Below are 27,775 nucleotides of genomic sequence, written 5' to 3' on the forward strand. Positions count from 1 at the left end.
TTATGCATTTCCTTTGTCCATTTTATTAATCAGCAGCCTTTACAATTAGAAAAAAAACCTTTATTTCACAGAAATCTTAGGGAAGGGGTATTCCACATAACCTATCAAACTCTAAATTCATAACATAGTCCATGTTTATGTCCCCTCTTTCTTCGTGAGATAAAAATGGTCAGTTCCTTCTTGTTCATTCCCGTTTGGAGCCGTCATTCCCTAGAAGAGAAAATACGCCTTGTAACTATTCCATGCAGAACCAATATGATGTTCAAGTGGAGGGCACGCAAATAGCAATGTCACCTTAAATCTCAAATACAGGGGCATATTTATACTCCGTTTGCGCCGAAATAGCGTCGTTTTTTTCGACGCAAATTCGGCGCAAAACTAACGCCATATTTATACTTTGGCGTTAGACGCGTCTAGCGCCAAAGTATTGGCAAATAGCGTCATTTTTTTGCGTGAACGCCTTCCTTGCGTTAATGAGATGCAAGGAAGGCGTTCCCGTCTAAAAAAATGACGGCGACGCAAATGCGTCGTATTTATACTCCCGGGCAAAAATCACGCCCGGGAGTTGGCGGGTCAAAAAACCCCGCATTTGCGCCACTATTTAACGCCTGGGTCAGGGTAGGCGTTAAGGGGCCTGTGGGCTCAAAATGAGCCCACAGGTGCCCTCCCCTGCCCCCAGGGACCCCCCCTGCCACCCCTGCCCACCCCAGGAGGACACCCAAGGATGGAGGGACCCACCCCAGGGACATTCAGGTAAGTTCAGGTAAGTATAATTTTTTATTTTTTTTAATTTTTTTGGGGTGGCATAGGGGGGGCTTATTTGTGCCCCCCTACATGCCACTATGCCCAATGACCATGCCCAGGGGACACAAGTCCCCTGGGCATGGCCATTGGGCAAGGGGGCATGACTCCTGTCTTTACTAAGACAGGAGTCATGAAATGGCATCTGGGCGTCGTAAAAAAATGACGCAAATCGGGTTTAGGCGATTTTTTTGCCTCAACCTGACTTGCCCCATTTTAAGACGCCCTAACGTCATTTTTGCCCAACGCCGGCGCTGCCTGGTCTACGTGGTTTTTTTCCACGCACACCAGGCAGCGCCGGTCTGCTTGCGCCGGCTAACACCATTCAATAAATACGGCGCCCGCATGGCGCTTCAGAATGGCGTTAGCCGGCGCAAAATTTTTTGACGCTAAACTGCGTTAGCGCAGTTTAGCGTCAAAAAGTATAAATACGGGCCACAGTATTCAAAAGCATGATAATGGCAAAATAGTCATACTACTACCATAGGAAAGTCCCAAATGTATCCTGCATCAACTTTGTCACCGGGTCAACAGAAACCTCTTGCTAAAGCGGGTGTTGTCTTCATGTCCTTAACCCCTTCACTGCCATGGACATAATGCTATTAAAGAACGAGTTACTTACCTTCGGTAGCGACTTTTCTGGTGGATACATTAGCTTCCTGTGGATTCCTCACCTAATGAATACTCCCATTGCGCCAGCATTCAACGGAAATCTTCTTCCTAGCTTCTGCACGTCGACGAGCAGTTGCCCACACGATGCCGTCTGAGGTCATACAGGCAATAAGAGGTCCTCGCCGACGTGCTGACGTCAGTACCAACATTTTTTACGTGCCTGAGAATAATAGGCCATTGAGATGAAAGAATAGTAATATTTAATGATATTCCAAACAAACACATCATTCTGAGAATTCAACCTACCATTTTTTTTTTTTTTAAACAAGTAAATAAATATATTAACTATATATATAGATATAAACATATATACATAATATATACAAATCCTCAAAACCAAGAGGAGCACACTCAAGAATTACTTGGTTAGACCAAACAGGCAACGGGGAGGCGGGTGGGACCGCGAGGAATCCACAGGTAGCTAATTTATCCACCAGAAAAGTCGCTACCGAAGGTAAGTAACTCATTCTTCTGATGGATACAACTACCTGTGGATTCCTCAACTAATGAATAGAGTCCCAAAGCAGTACCGCACTCGGTGGTGGGTGCCTGAATGGTCAAACCAAGAAATCCTGCAGCACTGACCGTGCAAAATGGCCATCCCTTCTGACCTCAGAGTCCAAGCAGTAATGCTTTGCAAAAGTATGAAGGGATGACCAAGTTGCGGCCTTGCAGATGTCGACCACAGGAACACCCCTAGCCAAGGTCGAAGAGGCCGACTTAGCTCTGGTGGAATGAGCTCTTATACCATCGGGAGGATCCTTCTTTGCTAAAGAGCAACACATTTTAATGCAAAGAGCAACCCACCTGGAGAGTGTTCTCTTGTGGACTGCCTTTCCTCTCCTCTTTCCCACGTATCCGATGAAAAGCTGATCCTCCAGCCTGAAATCCTTTGTCCTGTCTATATAAAAGCTTAGCGCCCTCTTTGGGTCCAAGCGGTGTAGTCTCTCTTCTTCCTTTGACGGATGAGGCGGAGGATAAAACGTGGATAGAGTAATTGTCTGGGCCAAATGAAAGGGTGAAACAACCTTTGGAAGGAAAGCAGCCTTTGTCCTCAACACCACCTTATCCCCATAAAAAGATGTATAAGGGGGTTTTACCGATAGAGCCTGCAACTCACTCACTCTCCTTGCAGAGGTAATTGCAACCAGGAAAACTGTTTTAAGAACCAATAATCTTATGGGGCAAGAATGCATAGGCTCAAAAGGGGACCCCCATAAGGAAAGTTAGAACCACAGTCAAATCCCATTGAGCCATAACGAAAGGAGTTGGAGGGATTTTATTCATAAGGCCCTTCAAGAATCTAAGTACTATTGGTGATTTAAATAAAGAAGGCTGGTCTGGAAGACAAAGAAAGGCTGACAAGGCAGACAAGTAACCCTTAACAGTAGCCACTGCACAACCCCTCTGTGCTAAAGACAAAGCAAAAAATAAAACATCTGACAAATGAGCACGTAAGGGATCAATCTGCCTCTCTCCACACCAAACCACAAATTTAGACCACCTATTAGCGTAGATAGATTTAGTGGAGTGTCGCCTGGCCGATAAGATAACATCCACTACATCAGGCAGGAGAGAGAAAGAACTCAGGTTGCCCCGTTCAATCTCCAGGCATGAAGGTGCAGGCTCTGGAGGTGGGGGTGTAAAACCTGCCCCTGCGACTGCGAGAGGAGGTCTGCCCTGAGAGGGAGACGGAGCGGAGGGCACAGTGAGAGTTGGAGAAGGTCAGAGTACCACACCCTCCTTGGCCAATCCGGAGCAATTAAGATGACTTGAGCCCGGTCTTGGCGAATTTTACTCAACACACAAGGAATCAAGGGTATGGGGGGAAACGCGTAAAGCAACTGGTCGCACCAGGTCATCTGAAACGCATCCCCCAAAGCTCCTTGTACCGGATACTGGAGGCTGCAGAATAACGGGCAGTGCGAGTTCTCCCGGGTGGCAAACAGATCTATCCGAGGAAACCCCCACATCTGGAAGATTAACCGGACTTGATCTGGATGGAGATGCCACTCGTGATCGGCCGAGAAATGGCGACTGAGATTGTCCGCACGTACGTTCAAGACTCCGGCCAGATGATTTGCTACCAAGCAAATCTGATGGTCCTTTGCCCAGGACCATAGCCGTAGAGCATCTCTGCAGAGAAGGTACGACCCTACCCCTCCCTGTTTGTTTATATACCACATCGCAGTAGTGTTGTCCGTCAGGACCTGAACCGACTGACCAAGAAGGGACGGGAGGAAGGCCTTGAGAGCCAGACGTACAGCCCGTAACTCCAACAGATTGATATGAAACACCTGTTCTACTGGAGACCAAAGTCCCTTGATCTCCAGGTCCCACAGATGAGCTCCCCACCCTAGAGTGGAAGCATCCGTTATTACTGTGGCCACAGGCATAGCTTGCGAGAACGGCCTTCCTCTGGAAAGATTGCCGTCCGCAATCCACCATTTCAAATCCATGGCAGCATCTCTGGAGATTCTCACCGAGCCTTCGAGATCCCCTTTGTGTTGAGATCACTGCCTTCGGAGGCACCACTGAAGAGCCCTCATGTGCCAGCGAGCATGCATGACCAACAGTATGCAAGAAGCAAACAGACCGAGCAGACGTAGGACCTTGAGGACTGGAATGACTGCTCCACTTTGAAACATTGGAACCAACGCCTGAATGTCCTGAATCCGCTGAGGCTGAGGAAAGGCTCGGTTCAATGTTGTATCCAGTACTGCCCCTATGAACAGGGGGCGCTGAGAGGGCTCTAGGTGAGATTTGGGCATGTTCACCCAAAAGCCCAGGTCGAACAACAACTGGGTTGTCGACTGCAGGTGATGCAACACGAGCTCCGGAGACCTGGCTTTGATCAACCAGTCGTCTAGATAAGGAAATACTGCTATCCCATTTCTTCTGAGCTCTGCCGCAACCACCGACATCACCTTCGTGAAGACTCGAGGTGCTGAAGTAAGACCAAACGGGAGGACTGCAAACTGATAGTGCTGCGACCCCACCACAAAACGGAGATACTTCCTGTGCGACCTGAGTATCGGTATATGAAAGTAAGCATCCTGCAAGTCGACAGACACCATCCAATCTCCATTGTTCAGTGCCAAAAGCACCTGAGCTAGGGTCAGCATCTTGAACTTTTCCTGTTTGAGGAACCAATTCAAGATCCTTAGGTCCAGGATTGGTCTCAAACGACCATCCTTCTTGGGAATCAGGAAGTACCTTGAATAACAACCTTGACCCCTTTATTGCTCTGGAACCCACTCCACCGAGCCCTTTGAAAGGAGGACTTGAACCTCCTGTTCCAACAACAGGAGGTGTTCTTCTGAACAAGAAGATGGGCGGGGCGGGATGGGGGGCGGAAAGTCCCAAAAGGGAAGGGTGTAGCCTTTTCTCACAATGCTGGTAACCCAGGAGTCTGAAGTTATGACCTCCCCACTTGTGGAGAAAATTCAGTACCCTCCCCCCTACAGGAGTGGAGTGAGTGGGAATTGGTGGAAGCCTAAGGCTGCTTCCCCTGCTGCACCCCTCCAGAGGAAGAGGAAAAGACAGAGTGCTGCTGAGAGGCTCCCCTGGTACGGACCCTACCCCTCCCTCTAAAAGATCTATAGGAGAGAGCAGAGGTAGGCTTCTGGAATTTCCCTCGAAAGGAGGAGGAGGAGGAGCCACAATCAAATCCTCCTAAAAAATCTGGAGGAGGCAGAAGTGGCTTGCAAGCCCAGCGACTTGGCCGTGGCCCTGCTCTCCTTGAACCTCTCTGAGGCCGAATCCGCCTTGGCACCAAAGAGCTTGTTCCCAACAAAAGGAAGGTCCAGTAGGGTCGACTGCACATCAGAGGAAAATCATGAGTTACGAAGCCAAGCCTGCCTCCTCGTAACTACAGCAGTGCCCATTGCCCTAGCAATGGAGTCAGTTGTATCCAACCCAGATTGGATAACCAGAGTTGCAGCTGCCTGAGCGTCCAATACTAGATTTAACAGCCCCTGAGGGACCTCCGTATGCGTTGATGCAATCTCAGCCATCAGGGCATAAATGTATCTTCCTAAAATACATGTAGCATTGGTGGACTTCAATGCCGTGCTACATGAAGAGAACACCTTTTTGGGTGCCATGTCCATCTTCTTGGAGTCTCTATCCGAGGGCACAGATGGAAAAGAGCCAGGAGCAGACCTTGCCGAGCAGGAAGCCTGGACCACCAAGTTTTCAGGTGTTGGATGTCTGGTAAGAAAACCAGGGTCAGCCGGTGCAGCCTGATACCTCCTAGCCACAGATCTATTGACAGCTGAAGAAGACCCCGGCTTCTTCCAGACTTCCAAAACAGGGTCCAGCAAAGCCTCATTGAACGGCAAAAGTGGTTCTGCCGATGTAGAGGCCGGGTGCAACACCTCTGTCAACAAATTCTGCTTGGCTTCAGTTACCGGCAAAGGAAGATCTAAGAAGCTAGCTGCCTTCCTGATAACAGAATAAAAAGTGGCCGCCTCTTCTGTATACTCCCCAGGAGATGACAAGTCCCACTCGGGGGAAGTATCTAGGCCACTAGCAGTGTCCAGCCCATGGAGACCCTCACGAGAGTCCTCAATCTCTCCTTCCTCCATGTTTTGTCTCTGGTACTCCTGCTCTTCAAGGAGGTGGAGAGCAAGCCTCCTCGAGTGCAGCCTCTCCTCTATCCTCGGCGTCGACATGGCGTCAGCTGATGTTGAAGAACGACGCCGATCGAGGAGTCGCATGGAGAGAAGACTGCTTCGGAGTTGCAGGAGGTCTAGACGGCACCACTGGTTGAAACATCGAAGCCACCGGAGCCGAAGTCTCAGGAGCCACCGGAGCCGATACCGGCGCCGAGCCCACGTTCCCCAGGGGGAGAAAGGGCATAAAGGGTGCCGGTCGAAGCGGAGCCGGAGCACCCATGTTGAAGGCCAAAGGGCCCGAAGGACCAGCCGGTCCACCACCTGGAGCCATCTGCTGGAAGATGGAAAACATCGCATTTAAAAATGCGGTACTATCAGCTCCAGGGGCCGGGAAAGCCGGGTACTGGGGTGCCTGGTTCGAAGGCGACACCGACCTCGACGTCTGCAACGACGGAGAAAATATTTGAGGCTGTGGAACCTCAAACACTGAAGGTGGTTGGCCCGATGACCCGGGCGAAGTCGGTGAGGCTGGAGAAGGCAACGGCGTCGACGGATGGGGAGTGACAGTGGGACTGACCTCCCAAGTCTTCAGACGTCGAGTTGATAGTGACCTCGACCTCTCTTTACTCGACCGGCGCCGTGATTCTCGATGAAGCCGGGAGTCCCGATGACGCCGATGAGACTTCGGTGACGAGGATTTTCGATGACATCTCTTTTCCTTCCTTTTCGACTTCGCCAGAAAAAGCTTAGCCTCGCGCTCTTTCAGGGCCTTAGGATTCATATGTTGACACGAATCGCACTTGTCAACATCATGATCGGAACTAAGACACCACAAACAGTCTTAGTTAGTTACTGACATTTTGCCCCCACACTCACGGCAGGGCTTGAATCCTGACTTTCTTTGCGACATTGTAATCTCAAAGAAAAAAATAGATCCAAAAAACACACTCACTGTCGAACAGCAACAGTAGCTCCCTCTAAGATAACCGTTTCGAATGGCACGGAAAAAAGTGAACTGACGTCGGCGAGGACCTCTTATTGCCTGTATGACGTCAGACAGCGTCGCATGGGCAACTGTGACGTCCTCTTCGACGTGCAGAAGCTAGGAAGAAGATTTCCGTCGAACGCTGGCGCAATGGGAGTATTCATTAGGTGAGGAATCCACAGGTAGTTGTATCCATCAGAAATAGGCTGATCTGCCCCCAGGGAGGGCAGAAGCCATTAGGCACCAGGGATGCTTTTATTTATATTGAGAACAGGAGTGACCCCTTAGGCAAGGGTTGTTCCCCCCCTCAAGCAATTTTTTTAAAAGATCATTTCTGCCCCCCCCCCCCCCAGGGGGCAGATTGGCCTTTATTAATTAGGCCGATCTGCCCCTTTTGGCAGGGGGTGGGGTGCAGAAGCCACTAGAAACCAGGGTTTAAAAAAAAAAAAATGTTAAACCTTTATACTGATAAGGGGTGCGACCCCTTATGCAAGCTCACAAATGGCCTAAAGTACAAATTACTTACCTTCGGTAATGAAATATCTGGTAGAGACATATTCTAGTTGCAGATTCCTTACCTTAGAATTTCCCCCCAGGCGTTAGACTGTATCTGGAGATTTTTCTTCGAGCAATACCCTTGGGCGTCTGTAGGTGGCGTTGTTCGACTCCGCAGGCATCAACTGATGCCTTGATGACGTCTGGAGTAGTACACTGACGCCGCCCTCCCGCAGTGATGTCAGTTTCTTTTAACGACTTTCCACGCCAGAGCGCAGAGCCGCTAAGAACACTGAGATTGGTGTGACAGAGCTAAGGACCTGAAAGGGTGGAACACCTGTCCCCAGAAATAATTTCGCAAAGCGGGGAGGATGGGCGGGCGGTAAGGAAGCTGCAACTAGAATGTGTCTCCCACCAGATATTTCAAATACCGAAGGCAACTAACCTGTACACCTGATAGAGACTTCTAGTTGCAGATTCCTTACCTTAGAATTGATACCCAAGCAATGCCATCCTATGTGGTGGGCTGCAAACAAAGATCATACTAGAAAGTCTTGCAGGACTGAACGACCAAAGTAGCCGCCTCGACGGACCTGACTATCCAGGCAGTAATGCTTATCAAACGTGTGCAGGGATGCCCATGTAGCTGCCCGACAGATATCCAGGACAGGAACTCCGCATGCTAACGCAGTGGAAGCCGCAATTTCTCTGTTGGAATGAGCACGCAAGCCTTCAGGAGGTTGCTTTTTAGCCAAAGTGTAGCACATTTTGATGCAAAGAAGCACCCATCGAGAGATGATATGCTTTTGCACCGCCTTCCCTTTCTTAGCACCCACATAGCCAAAGAGTTGATTGTCCACCTGGAAATCTTTAGTACAATGGAGGTAGAACACCAACACTCTTTTTGGGTCCAGACAGTGGAGTCTCTCCCCTTCTCATGGGAAGGGTGTGGGAGTGTGTAGAAGGTAGGCAAAGTGATGGACTGGCCTACATAAAATGGTGTAAATACCTTAGGAAGGAATGAAGCTCTAATGCGTAACACCACTTTGTCAGGGTGTACAGACAAGTTTGGAGGCATTGAAGAAAGCACCTGGAGCTCACTCACCCTGCAAGCAGAGGTGATAGCGACAAAGAAAGACAGTTTGAATGCGAGGATCCGCAAGGGACAATTATGCATTGGCTCAAAGGGGGGTACACATTAAATAAGTAAGTACAAGATTAAGATCCCACTGAGGCATAATAAATGGAGTGGGAGATAATAAGTGGGTGAGCCCTTTTAAGAACCTACTGACAATAGGAGATTTAAAGAGTGAGGGCTGATCAGGTAACCTTTAAGGGTGCCCAAAGCAGAGCCCTGCTGGGCTAAATAATGAACAGAAGAACCTCTGACAGAGGGGCACAAATGTGATCAACAGATTTGTTGGTACACCATGCCACAAGATTTATTCCAACGACAGGCATATACAGTTTTAGTCGATGGATGCCTGGCTGCCAAGAAACATTGCAGACTTTGGGTGGAAGGGCAAATGCATTCAACTGTTGCAGCTCAATCTCCACGCATGAAGGTGGAGGTTGGACAGGTGCCGGTGGAGAACCGTCTCCTGCTGCTGTGACAGAAGATCCGCCCAAAGAGGCAGTCTGAGTGGAGGATGGATGGACATGCTCAATAGCTCTGGATACCACACTCTTCAAGCCCAGTCCGGAGCCACCAAGATAACTTGGGCCCGGTCGTACTTGATTTTCTTGAGAACTCTGGGTAGAAGAGGGCTAGACGGGAAGGCGTACAGGAGGCTGGAGCTCCACTCGAGATGAAAAGCGTCTCCGAGCGAGTGCAGTCTTCGAAAATTCCAACGTGCAAAACAGCTGACATTGCGTGTTCTCTGCGGAGGCAAACAGATCTAACCAAGGCTCTCCCCACTTGAGACCTTGCGTCACCTCCAGATAGAGACGCCATTCGTGATCGACTGTGCGTCGGCGGCTGAGTTTGTCTGCTCTGGCGTTGAGAGCCTGCCAGATGTTCAACCATCAGCGTAATGCCCTGATATTCCAGCCATGTCCAGAGGCGTAGTGCTTCCTGACAAAGGGTCCAGGACCCTACCCCGAGTTGTCTGTTGGAGTACCACATGGCGGTAGTGTTGTCTGTGAACACCTGCACCACTTTCCCTTAGAGAGGGAAGGAATGTTTTTGACCTAAGCCTGATTGCCCGGAGCTCCAGCATTTTTATGTGGAGCCCGACTCCGCCGGAAACCAGAGGCCTCTGATCTCTGCTTCTCCCATGTGGCCACACCAACCCACAAGTGACGCATCTGTCACTATAGAGAGATCTGGTTGGGGAAGGGAGAGGGATCTGCTGTTGACACAATTTGGATTCTAAAGCCACCACTGCAGGTCTTTCGCAGTCCCCTCCGAGATATGGACCATGTCTGAGCGATTTCCCTGATGCTGCGCCCACTGGAACTTTAGGTCCCACTGCAGAGTGCGCATATGCCATCTGGCATGTGTACTAGCAGGAGACAGGAGGCCATGAGGCCCAGCAGGCTCACACTCACCGAAACCCAAGACCGAGGCTGAAAGAAAGATCTGAATCATAGCCTGAAGGTCTTGGACTCGCTTGTCTGGAGAATAAGCGAGAAATTGCACTGTATCCAGAACAGCTCCTTCCAAACCTCTTCGATCGGATCCATCAGGGCTTCATTAAATGGTAAAAGAGGATCCACCACGGCTGTAGCAGAATGCAAATCCTCAGTCGAAAGGTTGGTCTTCACCTGCGCCGTCGGTAAAGGAAGATCCAGAAATGCTGCCGCCTTCCTAATAAGATTGGTAAGAGGCTGCCTCCTCTGTATATTCATCAGGGGATGGCAGATCATATTTGAGAGGTTTCAAGACCACTTGCTGTGTCCAACCCAGGGAAATCACCCTGGGGGTCAGTGATCTCCCCTTCTTCGAGGAATTGCTGCTGATATTCCCTCTCCTCTAAAAGTCTAAGTCATGGAGCAGAGCAACGTCGGTGAATGGCGCCGGGAAGGCGTCATGACAGGTTCTCCGGATCCACCGACGCCGCAGATGGATCCATAAGCGCCATGGAGAAGGCACCCGCATCCGATGCCGACATCTGACCCCATCACCTCCAACACCAGCATCAAAGGTCTCTCCCTCGACGTCGAGGGCTGCACTGTCGGCAGAGGGGCCTGACTTGAATCTCCAGCCAAACAAAATGGTATAAACGGCGTTGGTTTATATGGAGCTGGAACGAGATTGAAAGCCAGGGGACCAGTGGGGCCAGCCGGCGCACCAACTCCCGGAGCCATATTTTGAAAAATCTGGAACATGGCATTAAGGAATGCCGCAGGATCCGTACCCGGAGCCGGGAACGAAGGATAAGCCTGTGGAGCCGGTGCCGGGCTGGACTCTTCAGGTTCAGGATGCACCGGCGAAGCCAGATGACTGAGGATCCACAACTTCAAAGACTGACGGGGCCGGGGACGTTTGCGGCGTCGCAGGTTGAGGGGGACACAGTCGGACTCACTTCCCAAGACCTTTGGTGCCGGGACGATGGAGACCTCGACCGACTTCTGGACTGACGTCGGGAGTCACGATGACGTCACTTCTTATGGGATGACTTTCCAGAAGAGGACCGATGGTGCTGCTTCCTCTCCTTCTTGGACCTTGCCAAGAAAAGCTTTGCCTCGCGTTCCTTCAATGCCTTCGTATTCATCTTTTGGCAGGATCCGCCTTCTTGGAAGTCGTGATCAGAACTGAGGCACCAAAGACAATCGTTGTGCGGATCAGTCACAGACATGCAACCTCCACATTCCCTGCAAGGCTTCAACCCCGACTTTTTCGGAGCCGACATCCTGGAAATACATACCTTCCGAAGAGCTAATGATACAGGTAACAGAAAAGGGTCGGTGGAGGAAATCAAGAGACTTGTTTCTACACCATGACACAAATTGATGCCGACAAGCGTATACCATTTTGGTGGAGGGACTCCTGGTTGCCAAGATAAACTCACAGACTTCGTGTGGAAGGTCAAAAGCCGTCAACTGCCGCCGCTCTATCACCACATGGAAAGCGAAGATTGGACAGCTTCAGATGGAGAACCATCCCCTGCTGCTGCACCAGAAGTGCCTCCCTAATTTGCAGTCTGACTGGAAGATCGGTGGCCATGCTCAATAGCTCTGGATACCGTACTCTCCGTGCCCAGTCTGGAGCCACAAAGATTACTTGGGCCAGAAGTGGTATTGGCAGGAAGGCGTAAAGGAAGCCCGAGATCCACTCAAGACTAAAAGCGTTGCAGAGCGAGTGCAGTCATGAAAACTTCAACATGCAAAACAGCTGACATTGAGTGCTCTCTACAGAGCCGAACAGATAACCAAAGCTCTCCCCATTTGTGAAAGAGACCTTACACCTTTTCTAGATGTAGACGCCATTCTAGATCGACTGACTCAATGACTGCATTTGTCTGCTCTGACGCTTGGGGATCACACCAGATGTTGAACCACCAGCGATATGCCCTGATGTGCCAGCCATGTCCAGAATCACAGAGCCTCTTTATAAAGTGTCCAGGACCCTACTCCACCCTGTTTGTTGCAGTACCACATGCCAGTAGTGCCGTCTGTGAACACTTGCACTACTTTCCCTTTGAGAGAGGGAAGTATTTCAATGCAAGCGTGATTCCCTGGAGCTCCAGAAGGTTGATGTTGGGCCCAGAATCCGCATGAGACCAGAGGCCTATGATCTACGCCTCTCCTATGTGGCCGCCCAATCCCAGTAGTGAGGCATCTGTCACTACTGAGATATCTGGTTGGGGGAAGCAAGAGATCCAGATTCCAAAGCCACCACAGCAGATCTTTCACAGTCCCCTCCGAGATCTAGACCATGTCGGAGAGATTACACTGATGCTGTGCCCACTGGAACTTAAGTCCCATTGAAAAGCCCGCATATGCCATCTGGCATGTGTCACTAGCAGGATGCAGGACGCCATGAGGCCCTGCAGCCTCTGAGTTGTTTTCACCGAAAGCCAGGATAGAGGCTGAAACATCAGAATCATAGCATGAATATTCTTGATTAGCTTTTTGGGAGGATAGGTCCGAAACTGCACTGTGTCCAGAACAGCCCCGATTAAACGGAGCATCTGATAGGAAGTCAAGTGAGACTTTGGCATGTTTATAGTGAACCTCAATGTATGCAGGAGGTTCGCCTTAGTCTGAAGGTGGGAGACAACTTTCTGGGACGTGTCTGCCTTCAACAGCCAGTCATCGAGATAGGGGAAGACCGAAACCCCTAACCTGCACAGATGAGCTGCAACCACCGCCATCACTTTCGTGAACACCCGAGGGGTGCTGGTAAGGCCCAAAGGGATCACAGTAAATTGAAAGTGCTCGTGATCTACTAGGAATCGTAGACAGTACCCGTGGGCAGGCAGGATGGGAATATGGAAACAAGCACCCTGCAAGTATAACGCTACCATCCAGTCTCCTGGGTCTAAGGCAGACAAGACTTGAGCCAGAGTGATCATTTTGAACTTCTTCTTGCAGAACAGAATGAGGGCCCGAAGGTCTAGGATAGGACATAAGTCTTTGCCTTTTTTGGGCACCAGAAAGTAGCAGGAATAACAACTACAACCTACTTCTGGCACAGGGACACTCTCTATGGCACCTTTGGCGAAGAGAGCCGTGACTTTCTAGCAGAGAATTGCCAGATGATCATCTGGTAAGGGGCCGTAAGATGGAGGCATGGCCGGTGTGGATTACCCCCTTTGTATGATATGCAAAACCCACCTGTCTGTCGTGATGGTCTCCTAGTGGGGCAGGTGAATGCGAATCCTGCCACCAACTGGTATATGAGGGTGGGTACTGACTAGGAAGGTTTGGAGGCTGCACCAGGGTGGAGTGGGCAAACCTGTGTTTTCCTGTCCCATGGGCCTGCAGGATTCTGCATCCCCGGTGGCTGTAAAAGGGACCCAACAGGAAGCCCGTTCCGTTGCCACGAAAGGGGCAAAATATGGACTGTTGGTGGTGAGGTGAAACAGAGAGGCCAAGGGATCGAGCCATAGCCCGGCACTCAAACCTCTCATGCGTTGAGTCCGCCTTGTCCCCAAAGAGACAGGTGCCATCAAAGGGCATGTCCATGAGGGTCTGTTGGACATTTCCTGGAAAAACAGATGCCCTCAACCAGGCATGGCTCCTCAAGGCCACCGTCAACGCATCTCATTTACCTGTAGAATTGGTTGTGTCCATTTCACAGGGAATGGTGAACTTAGCTGCATCTCTCCCATCAGCAAAGGCTTGGGAGATGTTAGCCCGGGTCTTCTCCAGGATCTGCGGCAGAACGTGCACGACCGTATCCCACAAGCAGTGGTTAAAGCAGCACAAAAGGCATGCAGTGCTCACCGACCGCAATGCCAGACTGGAGGAAGAAAACCTCATCTTCTTACCAAGTTCGTCTTTGATTCTCTATCCGGGGGAGTGGAAAGTAATGCACCAGATGACAATGATGCCTGGATGAAAAGGCTCTCAGGTGAGGGGTGTTGGGCCAGGAATTTAGGGTCGTTTGGAGCAGGCTGATGGGGGCGAGCAATTCTACTGTTTACAGGAGCCCATGTTCTGGGTCTTGACCAAGTACCCGGAAGGACATCAATAAGGGCTTCATTGAAGGGGAGGCTCGGCGGTAGAAGCCCCAGCTTGAAGCACCTCCGTCAGGAGATTCGTCCTGACCGCTACAGTGGACAGCTCCATGTCAATGACCTCAGCCACCCTACTGACCACAACAGAATAAGAGGTTCCCTCCGCCGTAGCCACGGTAGGAGGAGAATGCATGCCAGCATCTGGAGAAGTATCCAGACCATTAGCTTCACCCTATTTCTGTGCCCAGTCCAAATCAGGGTTATCTAGCTGGTATTCTAAAGGGTCCAGCGTCCCCTCCTATCCTTCCTTGTATTTGTACCCATAGTAATAAAGGTCCAAACCCAATCTGGGGTGAGAACCACATCGAAGTCAGAAGCAGCGTCGGCAGGCGCCGTTCTTTCTCCGGGTCATCGTAGGTAAGAATTGGGTCAACATTGATCGTGTGCACCACCAATGTCAGAAGCACTGATGACCTAGCTGGTGTCGGGGAAGGTCGCGATGGCACGACCAGGGTCAGCAAGGATCCGGAGGGACCACTGGGGGCAGAGGCCAAAGACGCTGGCGTGGAACCAAAAGGGCCCTCATATGAACCCCTAGGCCTCGAAGGTGCCACAGAAGGGTCAGAATGACCAAATATGAGGCGCATGGCCTCAAAACACATTGAGTTTGGCAAGGGTCGCCCTGGCTCACGGAAAACTGGGGAGGTGCGGAGCACAGCAAGGACACTCCTCCCACGTCGCATCGGCTGAGCGATGCGGTGAAGTTGGAAAACGCCTGGCCTTCTTTGACGACTTCTTTCTCTGACCTGAATGACACGAATATTATGATGATGAGTGGTGGTGACTCCGCGAACAGTCTCAAGACACTCCTCATGAGTGACACCATGAACGATGCAGAGTCGAGCGTCGGGCCTTCATGAGCTTTAGGGACCGCTCCCTCAAAGCCTTCGGGTGCATCGCCTGGCACTCAAAGCACAACTTCGGGTTGCACTACAAACACAAACGGACCGGATGCCGATCTGTCCCAGACATCATATGGTGACAGGCCTCGCAAGGCTTGAACCCGTTCTTCGGGGACATCATGAGGCGCCAAGGGTCAACACAAAAAACAGACAAAAGGGTCCAATACACTTAAAAAATTAACAGGGTATCTCTTCTCCACATCAGCGTGTGGCACAGAAAAGAACAGACGTCACTACGCCGATTTCCTCAAGTAGTGGAACTAAAATGTTGTGGATGATTGCATGGCAAAGTAGTGGCTTATGGAAGGTAGGTATCCATACACAGACTTTTGAAAGGTTTCTCTAATGGAAGGTAAACCTCAGTCAATTTCGAAGTACTTAACTTTTGTATGATACAACAAGATACAAGTAGGAAAATACAGGTCTGGTTGAGATGGGAACTGGGGGCAGCAAACAACACTCTACAGCCTTTTCCCCTGCTTAGGTCAGACTTTAGAAGGACAACATGGTTGAGCCTTTTTTGGGCGTTTCAGGTATGAAATCACAAAGTGTCCTTTTCACCCTTGCTACGTTCTCCAGAACATATGAAGTGGAGGCTGCCGCTTCTGTAACAGTAAGACTTTCAATAACAGGCAAAAGAAAGTGAAGGAAAAACACAAGACTTCATGTGGTTGTCTGATGAGGAACAAAATACGCAATGTACTTTACCCTCTGGATTTGGAGGATAAACAATTTCTAGTACCAAGAAGTTTTATGACTCACATTGTATGGATGAAAAAACTGGTTCTTTTCCAGTCCGTCCAATGAAATCAGGTGATCAGAAGATGAGCTGGAATCCAAAGGCACCTAACAGTGAGCTGTAGCCTCGGAGTTCTGAGCAGTATCCACCAACTGATAGGGAGTAAGAACCGCAAGTCCTTAGGATTCACAAAACCTATTGGTCCTTGAGGTGGGCAGAAGACTTTAGTAGGAGTGTGAACCTCTGGGGCCATGTGTAGGAAGTTGGCTCTGTGTATACTATTTCAAAGTATGAAATAGTCTGCACAAATCCCAAGGTTTCCCCTTACAGGTAAGAAGGTGGCAAAATCAGATAATACTAATGCACTATTTGTGGGAGTGTGGTCGAGCAGTAGGCTTATCAGAGAGTACTCTTAAGCATTTGTTGTACACACACAGGCAATAAATGAGGAACAAAGACTTACTCCAGTCCAATAGGTTTTTATATTGAAAAATATTTTCATAGTTTATTTTAAGAACCACAGGTTCAAGATTTACAGTTAACACTTTAAATGTAAGGTACTTCACTTAGATACTTTAGGAACTTTGAATAAAAGCACTATCATATACAGTGTTTGCAAAAATGTCAATAAGCTATTTTCAAAATGGACAGTGCAAAAATCAACAGTTCCTGGGGAGGTAAGTAAAGGTTAGATTAGGAGGAAAGTAAAACACTTTCAAGTCTCAGTTCTGGGGCATAGGCAGCCCACCGTTGGGGGGTTCAAGGCAACCCCAAAGTTACCACACCAGCAGCTCAGGGCCAGTCAGGTGCAGATGTCAAAGTGGTGCCCAAAACACATAGGTGCCTATGGAGAACAGGGGTTCTCCGGTTCCAGTCTGCCAGCAATTTAGTACCTGCGTCCTTAGGGGCAGACTGGGGGGGGGATGGAGGGGGGGAAGGGAGGGAGGATTGGGCGCACAAGTAGGCATACAAAATACACCCTCGGCAGCACAGGGCCAGCCGGGTGCAGTGTGCAAAGCAGGCGTCTGGTTTCAATGGAGGGACCTGGGGGTCACTCTAGTGGTGCAGGCAGGCACAGGGGGTGGTTCTTGGGACAGCCACCACCTGGACAAGGGAGAGGGTCACCTGGGGGTCACTCCTGCGCTGAATTTTGGTTCCTTCAGGTCCTGGGTGCTGAGGGTGCAGTGTTGGTTCCAGGCGCCGAACCCTTGTTGGAGGTCGCGGTCAGGGGGCGCTTCTGGATTCTCTGCAGGCATCGCTGTGGGGGCTCAGGGAGGGGTCATCTCTTGTCACTCACTGGCTCGCAGACACCGGGTAGTCCTCCCTGTAGTTTTTGTTCTCTGGATCTTGAGCCGGGGGCATCGGGTGCAGTGTGTGAAGTCTCACACTTCCGGCGGGAAACGTGAAGTCTTTGAAAGTTGCTTCTTTGTTGCAAAGAAGTAGCTGGTTTTGAACAGGGCCTTTGTTCAAGGGAGTTTCTTTGTCCTTTAATCCAGGGCAGTCCTTTGAGGCTTCAGAGGTCGCTGTTCCCTGATGGATGCGCCGCTGGTTGTAGGTTTTCGAAGTTGGAGACAGGCCGGTAGGGCTGGGGATAAAGCAGTTGTGGTCGCCAGTCTTCTCTGCAGGCTTGTAGGTCAGCGGTCCTCCTCGTTTCTTCAGGTTGCAGGAATCTAGTTTCCTAGGTTCTGGAGTGCCCCTAAATACTAAATTTAGGGGTGTGTTTAGGTCTGGGAGGGCAGTAGCCGATGGCTACTGTCCTGGAGGGTGGCTACACCCTCTTTGTGCCTCTTCCCTGTGGGGAGGAGGGCACATCCCTAATCCTATTGCCCCTAATGCCCATTGCTTCACAGCTTGTGTGCTGGTGGGGAGAAAATGACTAAGTCGACATAGGACTCCCCTCAGAGTGCCATGCCTACCTCCCACTGCCTGTGGCACAGGTAAGTCACCCCTCTATCAGGCCTTACAGCCCTAAGGCAGGGTGCACTCTACCACAGGTGAGGGCATAAGTACTATGCCCATACAGTGGCCAAGCAAAACCTTCGACATTGTAAGTGCAGGGTAGCCATAAGAGTATATGGTCTGGGAGTTGGTCAAACATGAACTCCACAGTTCCATAATGGTAACACTGAAATCTGGGAAGTTTGGTATCAAACTTATCAGCACAATAAATGCACACTGATGCCAGTGTGCAATTTATTGTAACATACACCCAGAGGGCATCTTAGAGATGCCCCCTGAATGCCAACCAGAATTCTAGTGTAGGCGGACTAGTTTTTGCCAGCCTGCGACAGACCAGACATGTTGCTGGCCAGGAACAAAGCCTGTACTGGGTGGAAGTGCTTCTCACCTCCCCCTGCAGGAACTGTTAACACCTGGAGGTGAGCCTCAAAGGCTCACCCCTTTTGTTACAGCACCACAGGGCATCCCAACTAGTGGAGATGCCCGCCCCTCCGGCCACTGCCCCTACTTTTGGCGGCAAGGCTGGAGGAGATAATGAGGAAAACAAGGAAGAGCCACCCACCAGTCAGGACAGCCCCTAAGGTGTCCTGAGCTGAGGTGACCCCTGCCTTTAGAAATCCTCCATCTTGAGTTTGGGGGATTCCCCAATAGGATTAGGGATGTGCCCTCCTCCTCACTGCGAGGAGGCACAAAGAGGGTGTAGCCACCCTCCAGGACAGTAGCCATTGGCTACTGCCCTCCCAGACCTAAACACACCCCTAAATTCAGTATTTAGGGGCTCCCCAGAACCTGGGAAACTAGATTCCTGCAACCTAAACCAAGAAGGACTGCTGACCTGAAGCCCTGCAGACAAGACGGAGACAACAACTGCGTTCGACCCAGCCGTACCGGCCTGTCGCCGGACTCAAAGAAAACTGCAACAGCGACGCATCCGACAGGGACCAGCGACCTCTGAAGCCTCAGAGGACTGCCCTGAACCTAAGGACCAAGAACCTCCTGTGAACAGGAGCCCTGTTCAAAACCAGCTACTTATTTGCAACAAAGAAACAACTTCCAAAGATTGCACATTTCCTGCCGGAAGCGTGAGACACTACACTCTGCACCAGACGTCCCCGGCTCGAGATGCAGAGAACCAACACCACAGAGAGGACTACCCGGCGACTGCAAGCCTGTGAGTAGCCAGAGACGACCCCCCTGGGCCCCCACAGTGACCCCTGCAGAGAGAATACAGAGGCTCCCTCTGACCACGACTGCCTGTAACAAGGGACCAGACGCCTGGAACCAACACTGCACGCGCAGGCCCCAGGACCTGAAGGAATCTAACCTCAGTGCAGGAGCGACTCCCAGGTGACCCTCTGCCGAGCCCACCCAGGTGGTGGCTGTCCCGAGAAGCCCCCGCTGTGCCTGCCTGCAACGCTAGAGTGACCCCCCCCCCGGTTCCTCCATTGTTTTCAACCTAAAAACCGATGCCTGCTTTACTCACTGCACCCGGCCGCCCCTGTGCCACTGAGGGTGTACCTTGTGTGCCTTCTCGTGTCCCCCCCCCCCCGGTGCTCTACAAAACCCCGTGTTCTGCCCCCCCAGAGGACGCAGGTACTTACCTGCTGGCAGACTGGAACCGGAGCACCCCTGTTCCCCATAGACGCCTATGTGTTTTGGATACCTCTTTCCTGTGCACGTGACTAGCCCTGAGCTGCTGGTGTGGTAACTTTGGGGTTGCCTTGAAACCCCAATGGTGGGCTGCCTATGCCCCAAACTTGAGACTTGTAAGTGTCTGTCTTATCTCCAAAACTAACCTTTACTTACCTCCCACAGGAACTGTTGATTTTTGCACTGTGTCCACTTAAAATAGCTTATTGCCATTTCTACAAAGACTGTACATGATATTGTGTTTATTCAAAGTTCCTAAAGTATCTATGTGAAGTACCTTGCATTTAAAGTGTTTGATGTGAATCTTGAACCTGTGGTTCTTAAAATAAACTAAGAAAAGCTATTTTTCAATATAAAAACCTATTGGCCTGGAGTAAGTCTTTGAGTGTGTGTTCCTCATTTATTGCCTGTGTGTATACAACAAATGCTTAACACTACCCTCTGATAAGCCTACTGCTCGACCACACTACTACAAAATAGAGCATTAGAATTATCTCTTTTTGCCACTATCTTACCTCTAAGGGGAACCCTTGCACTCTGTGCACACTACTTCTCAATTTGAAATAGTATATACAGAGTCAAGGTCCTACATATATGTACTCCCTTAAACATACACTGCAACCTGCCCATGAGGCTACCAAGGGCCTACCTTCGGGGTGCCTGACAAGTAGTAAAAAGGGAAGGTTTAGGCCTGGCAAGTGGGTAAGCTTGCCAAGTCGAATTGGCAGTTTAAAACTGCACACACTGACACTGTAGTGGCAGGTCCGAGCCATGGTTACAGGGCTACTAATGTGCTGCAGGCCCACTAGTAGCATTTGATTTACAGTCCCTGGGCAACTCTAGTGCACTTTACTAGGGACTTACCAGTAAATCAAATATGACACTCATGGATAAACCAAACGGTACAAGCTCTATAGGGAGCACTTGCGCACTGATTAGAAGTGGTGAAGTGCACAGACAATAAACCGTCAAAAACGGACCAGAAAAATATTGTAGGAAGGCAGCAAAACGTTTGGGGATAACCCTGCAAAAAGGGCCATTTCCAATATCACACCTGCAGGAGCTGATGGTGAGCCTCAAAGGCTGAAGCCTCTTGTTACAGTGCCATGGGGCACTCCAGCTAGTGGAGTTGTCCGCACACGGACAAAGCCCCACTTTTGGCAGCAAGGTGATCAGGAAAATTATGGAAAGCAGGGAGGAGTGACCCCCCCAAAACTCACCCCTCCCCCTGCCATCTAAAGCTAGGGCCATCCCTAAGGTGTCCAGAGCGGAGGTTGCCCCCCCCCCCTTCCTGCAGAATCATCCATCTTAGTTTGGAGAACAGAAATCAATAGGGTTAGGTTTGCGTCCCCCTCCCCAAAGGTAGTGGACACAAAAACGGGGTGTAGCCACCCTCTGGGACAGTAGCCATTGGCTACTGCCCTCTGACCCCTGTAACCCCCCTAAATCCAGGATTTAAGGGCTTACCTGAACCCAGCTCATGAGATTCAGGCTGACCTGACAAGAAAGAAGAAGGACTGCTGAGCTGAACCCCCAGCAGAGAAGACAACGACAACTGACTGCCTAAAAAAACCTGCACAAAAACAGTGAGGCATCCAGCGGGGCCAGCCACCTCGACCAAGTTATAGAAGTCTGTCCTGCACCCAAAAGGACCAACAACTGCAGTGGACAGTGGCCCTGTCCAAGAAGGAAACATCCAGGGACTCTGGCACACCTCCAGACACGCGAGTCCTGACCACCCTGCACCAGACACCCTACGGCCGGTGACCACGTGGCCCAACCAGCTAAAGAATCATCAGGTGATTGTGAGCAAGTGCCCACCCTGGGTTGACCTTTCGACCCCCCCACAAAGATGCCTGCAGAGGGAAGACCGAGGACCCCGACCCCTGAACGCGAAAGCACTGGATGAATATACCCGCACTGTGAGAGACTGGCACCTTATTGCAGTACTCCCCCACATTTTTGCCTGGTTTCCGAATGCAACTTGGAATGGAGTGCACTGGGATCCTGCTAACTAGGTTCCCGGTACCAGTGTTCTTTCCCTAAAACATTTTAAAAGTGATTGGATACATCTTTAGCTATCACTATAAGTCCCTAGTAAAAAGGTACTTAGGTACCCAGGGCATGCAGTACTTTGGATAAGCCCCTGGTGGCAGTGACAGCCTCAAGGGACATGCATCAAGATGTGCACAGCACTGTCATAGCAGACAGTCTCCTGCTGCAAACCTAAAATACAAACTCTACTTGGCACACTACCTGTGTGCCCGGTCCACCGTACACTGCATTAACTATGGGTAAGACACCCCTATAGCAGGCCTTACAGACCTTAGGCAGGATACTCCATACTATATGTGAGGGCACAGCTGAATGAGCAGTATGTTCCCACCGTGTCCCTGGCAAACCTGGGATATAGTGAGTGAATAGAGCTGCCATTTTAATGTATGTGCTGGACACTGGCCAACACGAGATTCCCAGCAAAATAATGGCTACTCTGAACCCTGGGTTGTTTGGTATCAAACCACTCCGAATGATAAATTCAAACTGGTACCAGTACTGGATTTATAATAAAATGCACCCAGGGATCACCTTAGAGGTGTCCCCTGCAAAAGCCAACTATCCTGGCATATTTTCTGACTGGTTTCATCCAGCCTGCCACACCCACACAGTCCATATACAAACCTTGGTGGAGAGCCCAGTCTCCCTGGTTCGTAAACCAATGCCCTCCCTTGGTGGAGGAGCTAACCACCCACTCCCCCAGGAACGTGCAAAACCCCAGTAGTGAGCTTCAAAGGGCTACAGCTCCTGAAACTCGAGCCTCCAGGCCTGCTGCTAGCATCTGAGGGGTTGCCACTTTGCAAAACACCCACTTTTTGAGTGAGCAAAGGTGGGAAACCACACAAAGATTAGGAGTGGCGGCCTAGCATGCACCACCTCTAAGGTGTTGTCTGCGAAGTGCACCCTCAAATTCAGTTTCCTCTATCTTGAAATGAAGGAAACTAGCCAATCAAGTTTAGGGAAGTCACCCTTCCCAAAGGAAGTGGACACTAAAGTGGGTGGAGCCACCCATAGGTAAGTGTCCCATTGGACATTACCAGGTTTCCCCTAGAACGCCCACTAAATTCTGTATTTATTGGACATCCCTAGAACAAGAAATCAGATTTCAAAATACAAAGAAGACCTGCACCAAAGAAGATCCAAAGCAAAAGAACTACAGACCTGTTGCACAAGAAAAGGCACCAAACCCTGCCTGCTGCACCCAGGACCTGCAAATTGCTGCTGTGGAGGAGCTGGACACTGGACCGAGCCCGAGAAACCAAGGTAATATCCAGGCTTAAAGAATCACCCCAGATATCCCTTTTGAGTGGAGGCACCACTCAAAAACCAAGCAAGATCCAATAAGCCAGTAAAGGTCGCTTCACTGGCTGGCCGATCTGTCCACAACCGGAATTTGCAGCCGGACCCCACGACACACTAACTACCGTCCCGGACGTGACCTACAAGTGTGCCAAGATTGGTGGCACTGTGCCCTCCAGTGGCCGAGTTACGCCAATTCCCTGGGACAACCTCAAACCAGCTCCCCAAGAGCTGAAAGGATCCGGAGGAAGCTCCTGTAGAGGGACTTTAATAACACCCTGGGACCTACCACCAGAATGCTCACAGTGTCCTGTAAGCAGCCAGAGAGACTCACCTCCAAAAGGACTCAGTTGCGCACAGCTCTGGATCTCACCCCGCATCCGGCCGCTCTGCGCCCGCAACAAGGAACCAGCTGTGCTCCACTGATCCCCAAACCCTTGCGACCTCGACAGCCCAAGGGGACCCCGAGAAACCATCTTTTCCAAGTGGCCCCTACAGGTGGCCATGTGCCAAAAGCGTTTCCTACACTGCTCCCGCCGGAAATGGGAGCCGCAAGAGGCTCTCCAGCTGGTGCAAGGTGCCTACTGACTGCTGCGACCACCCTGCAAAAAAAACAAAAAAAAAACACAAAAGAGACTGGTAACTTAATTGTACGATTTTGAATGGTAACTGTACATTGATTCCAATGATGCGTAATTATGGGCAGAAAGACTAACTTTATTACAACTTTTAAAACTAATATCTAAAAAAGTATTTGAAAGATCTTGGTCTTAAAAATTAAATAAAACTGAAGTATTTTTATAAACTCTGGTCTCGAGTTATTTATTGAGTGCATGTGCTGCATGATTGGTTTTGGGAGCACAACAAATGCTTAGTACATCTCCTGGATTAGCCTAACTGCTCGACCAGCTACCTTAAAAATTGTAGCATTAAGTGGTCTAATTTTTGCTCATGGAAACCAAAGTGTGGTCGCCTGGACCCACTGCAGAGTGTGCCTAGTTTTGCACACTGCATAGAGGGGCCAGCCTCCTACAGATGCCTAAAAGACCACTGCACCCGCAGCCCCCAGAGAACCCGACCTCCAGCACAGGTACATTCCTCCCTGTCTAGCTTAGGGTTTGCTCCAGGGGACCCACTGGTCCTCACATGCAGCATCTGAGTGACCCCGGGGTCTCCTCACAGAGATCTATTGGAAAACCAATGCCTTGTTTGCGTCCTGCACCCAGCTGCCATAGTGCCACTGAGGGTGTGCGTTTGATGCCTCCTTGTGGCCCCAACAGTGCCCCTCTAACCCTCCCCCTCCTACCCCCAGGTCTGCCCACCAAAGAACAGGTACTTATCTGCTGGGAGATCTGATTCAGAGTGCACCCTGTCTCCGTGGGAGCCCACTTTAAAATGGCTCAAATTTGACCTCTGCACCCGAACGGCCCAGTGTTGCTGGGAGCTTGGGGTTCACTTGAACCCCCAGCTGTGGACTTCCTAAGCCCCAGAGACTGAAACTGTTAAGTCAAGTACTTACCTCTAAAACTGTGCTTTAGTTTCTTCCCCAAGGATGTGTCCTGAAAATTGCAGTGTCAACATTTAAAATAGCTTTATTGGCATTTATTCAAAAACTGTATGCTATATGAATTACATTCAAAGTATTATTTTGATATATATGTGAAATAATATCTATTGATGTAATTACATGCAAAGAGAATCTTGTGATTCTCGAAATAAACACAATTTATTTTTCTATATAAAAACCTATTTGTCTGTAGTTTAGTCATTAAGTGTGTGCTTCTTCTATTGTGTACAAATGCATTAGTATCTACTTTAGCCTCTGTGGAACACCTGGAGTCTGTGCATGTCATTTTGATATAGTATATAAAGAGTGAGCTTCCTACAAAGGGGGACTGACTGAGTTGGCGAGGTAGCATGTTCCAGGTCTGTGCTGCGATGTAGGAAAAGGATCTCCCTCTGGCTGCATTGTTACCAATTCTAGGGGTGGCAGCAAGGGCAACTTGTGCAGAGCGGAGTTACCGGTCTCTGGGTCTGAGAGACTCAGTTGGTGCACGAGTTGCTGAGTCTGAGTGGCTCTGTGAGTGTGCGCATGAGTACCTCAGTGAGTGTGAGTGCTTGGGGATTCTCTGAGCAGGTCTGTGTGAGTTCACGAGTGCCTCTGTGGGTGTATTACTGGGTGCATGAGTATGTGAGTATTGTAGGAAGCAGCATATATAGTGAACCAAAACGAGGTACACTGCGCAAAAAGTCAAAGCAATCAGAGGAACAAATTACATCCCAAATGCTCCTTTTTTCAGTAGTGTGGTCAAGCGACTCCTACGGTAAGTGAGACACACACTGAAAGAAATCACACCAATTTATAGTAATAACATGTACTTTTATATAAAGTCTGATATTTTGATTTATTAATTTTTACAGCTTGCAAAACTTGATACAGTGCATTTTTCAGATGTGGTAAAGTTATCCTATGAAGGAAGAACTAGCACTGCATACAGGTATAGTAAAGCGACTTACGTGATCAATCTCCACACGGACCATTCACCTCAGGCAGCAGGGTGCATGGGTACAGCTCAGCGTCAAGTGCCCCATGTAAGTCTATGGGGACCGGTTTGGTCAGAAAGTTGCTTGAGGGATGGATTGGGAGTCCACATCAGAGGAACCCACGTGGGTTTCGAACCTTGAGACCCTTAGGTACGTAGTGACACCACGGATCCACTTCACCTCAGGCTGTGGGGTGCAGGTGCAGTGGTGTTTTATCGCATCAGGTCTGGTGCTGGAGTTCCTTGTGGTTGTAAGGAGCCCCGCAGAACCAGTCTATAGGCATCGACTTGGGGTTTAGTCCGAACAAGCCAACAAGTGGCCTCAGGTCTCACGAGGCAGAGAGATGTGGGGACAGCCTTGGTCCTCTTCTCCTAGGCCCAGGGCAGACGGGTGCAGAGGTGTCCTGAGACATGGGGTCTTTGTCACTCACTGTTGCTAGGGGTCTGCAGAATCAGGCTGCAAACGCTGTCAGGAAGTCCACATAGGGCAAGCTCTGGGTAGGCTGTGTCTGGGGACCATGGTAACACCACTGGACCACTTCAACTCGGGCTAGGCAGCTCAGCTGCAGTGATGTTGCCCAGTGTTGGGTTTTTGGCAGTCAAGGTCCTCATGGTTCTTCCTTGGGTGCCTGCAGATGCAGGGCAGCAGCTCCTGTAATCCAAAAGAGTTCTTCTTGGTGATTTGTGAAGCACGGACAGCGCTCCCTGATTTTTGGAACCTGCAGTGGCAGGACAGGTCAGATGCTCCTCAAGGGCCAGGCGCAGCAGGCTTGGCACCACGTCAGTCGTGCTTCTTAGGTCTATGGTTTTGCAGTCTTGTTGCACACTCCTTTTGTGTCATGGAAGAAAGTCAGAGAATCTGTGTAGGAAAGTGGCCTTGTTGGCATGGTTGCCCCCCACTTTTTGTCTGATATTGGTGATAACTTGACAGAGCGTGATGGGATCCTGCTAACCAGGCCCCAGCACTAGTGTGCTTTCCCAAAACTGCAGCATTGTGTCCACACAACAGCACACCCTTGGCACACAGTTAAGTCCCTTGTAAAAAGTACCCACGGTACCAAGGGCCCTGTTAACTGGAAAGTCCCCAAGTGCTGCAGCATGACTTCTGCCACCCTGGGGACCACTCACCTAGCACATGCACATTGCCATTGCAGCTTGTGCGCGCTGGTGCTGAGAAAAAGGCAAATTCGACATTGCACCTCTCAGTGTGCCACACCACGAACCACTGCCGATGGTATACGTAAGTCAACACTCAAGCAGGCTTTACAGCCCTAAGGGAGGATGCACTATACCATAGGTGAGGGCATACCTGCATGAACAATATGCCCCTAAGTGTCTAAGTCCATTCTTAGACATTGTAAGTCTAGTGGGGCCATATTAAGTATATGGGCTGGGAGTTTGTCATTATGAATTCCACAGATCCATAAACTAAAGTCTAGAATGTTTGGTATCAAACTTGTCAGCACAATAAACCCAAACTGATGCCAGTGCTGGTTTTATTGAAACATGCACTCAGAGGGCATCTTAGAGATGCTCCCTGTATTTACCCATTCCTTTAATGCAGGACTGACGGGTCTGCGCCAGCCTACCACGAACAGACAAGTTTCTGATTCCATGGGGTGAGAGCTTTTGTGCTCTCGTAGGCCAGAAACAAAGCAGACACTGTGTCCGTGCTTCACACCTCCACCCTGCAGGAATTCTAACACCTGGTGGTGAGCCTCAAATGATCAGGCTTCTTACCTAGAAGCAGGCCTGATTCTGAGTGTCCCCAGTCGCCATAGGTTCCCACTGTAAAACCCGGCAGCAACGTTGACCTCTGCATAAAGCCAGCCCCGTGTGGCTGGTGGAGGGTGCTTGGCACTAACTCAAACTCAGACCCATGGTATTATAACACCCAGAGAATGGAACTGTAGGTCTGGTACTTACCGCCATAACTGTACTTTCTTTTATTCCCTACGGAACTGTTCCTGAAAATTGCAGTGTGTCAACTTTTAAAACATATTTTCTATATTCAAATAAGCCATTTATATTGCCAAATTAAAACAAATAGGTATTGATACATATTTTGGATACTTACTTGTAAATGTGCTTTCCTTGCAAATTGAATCTTGTGGTTCTAGAAATAAATGGACAAAAACAAGTTTTGGTATCTAAAAAGAATTGCCCTGAAATTAGGGCTTTGAGAGCATGCTTCATTTATTACCTGTGTGTACAAAAAATGCTTTGCACTACCCTCTGATAAGCCTAACTGCTCGACCACAGTACAACAAAACAGCATTAGTATCATATTTGTTGCCTCTAAACTCTGGTGAATCCCTGTACAGACTATATCTCAATTTGATATAGCATATCCAGAGCCATCTTCCTACA

The 27,775-nt window shown here is 49.8% G+C and overlaps 1 long non-coding RNA gene across 1 annotated transcript; it reads right to left on the reverse strand.

Moving 5' to 3' along the window:
• LOC138249192 (uncharacterized) lies at window positions 1-27,775 on the reverse strand. The gene is made up of 2 exons (XR_011194770.1): window positions 27,483-27,775; window positions 1-210 (listed from the first exon to the last, which is right to left on the reverse strand). It is a non-coding gene; the product is annotated as an uncharacterized lncRNA (long non-coding RNA).

Source organism: Pleurodeles waltl, chromosome 8 (assembly GCF_031143425.1).
Source record: "Pleurodeles waltl isolate 20211129_DDA chromosome 8, aPleWal1.hap1.20221129, whole genome shotgun sequence".
Classification (NCBI taxonomy): Eukaryota; Metazoa; Chordata; class Amphibia; order Caudata; family Salamandridae; genus Pleurodeles; species Pleurodeles waltl.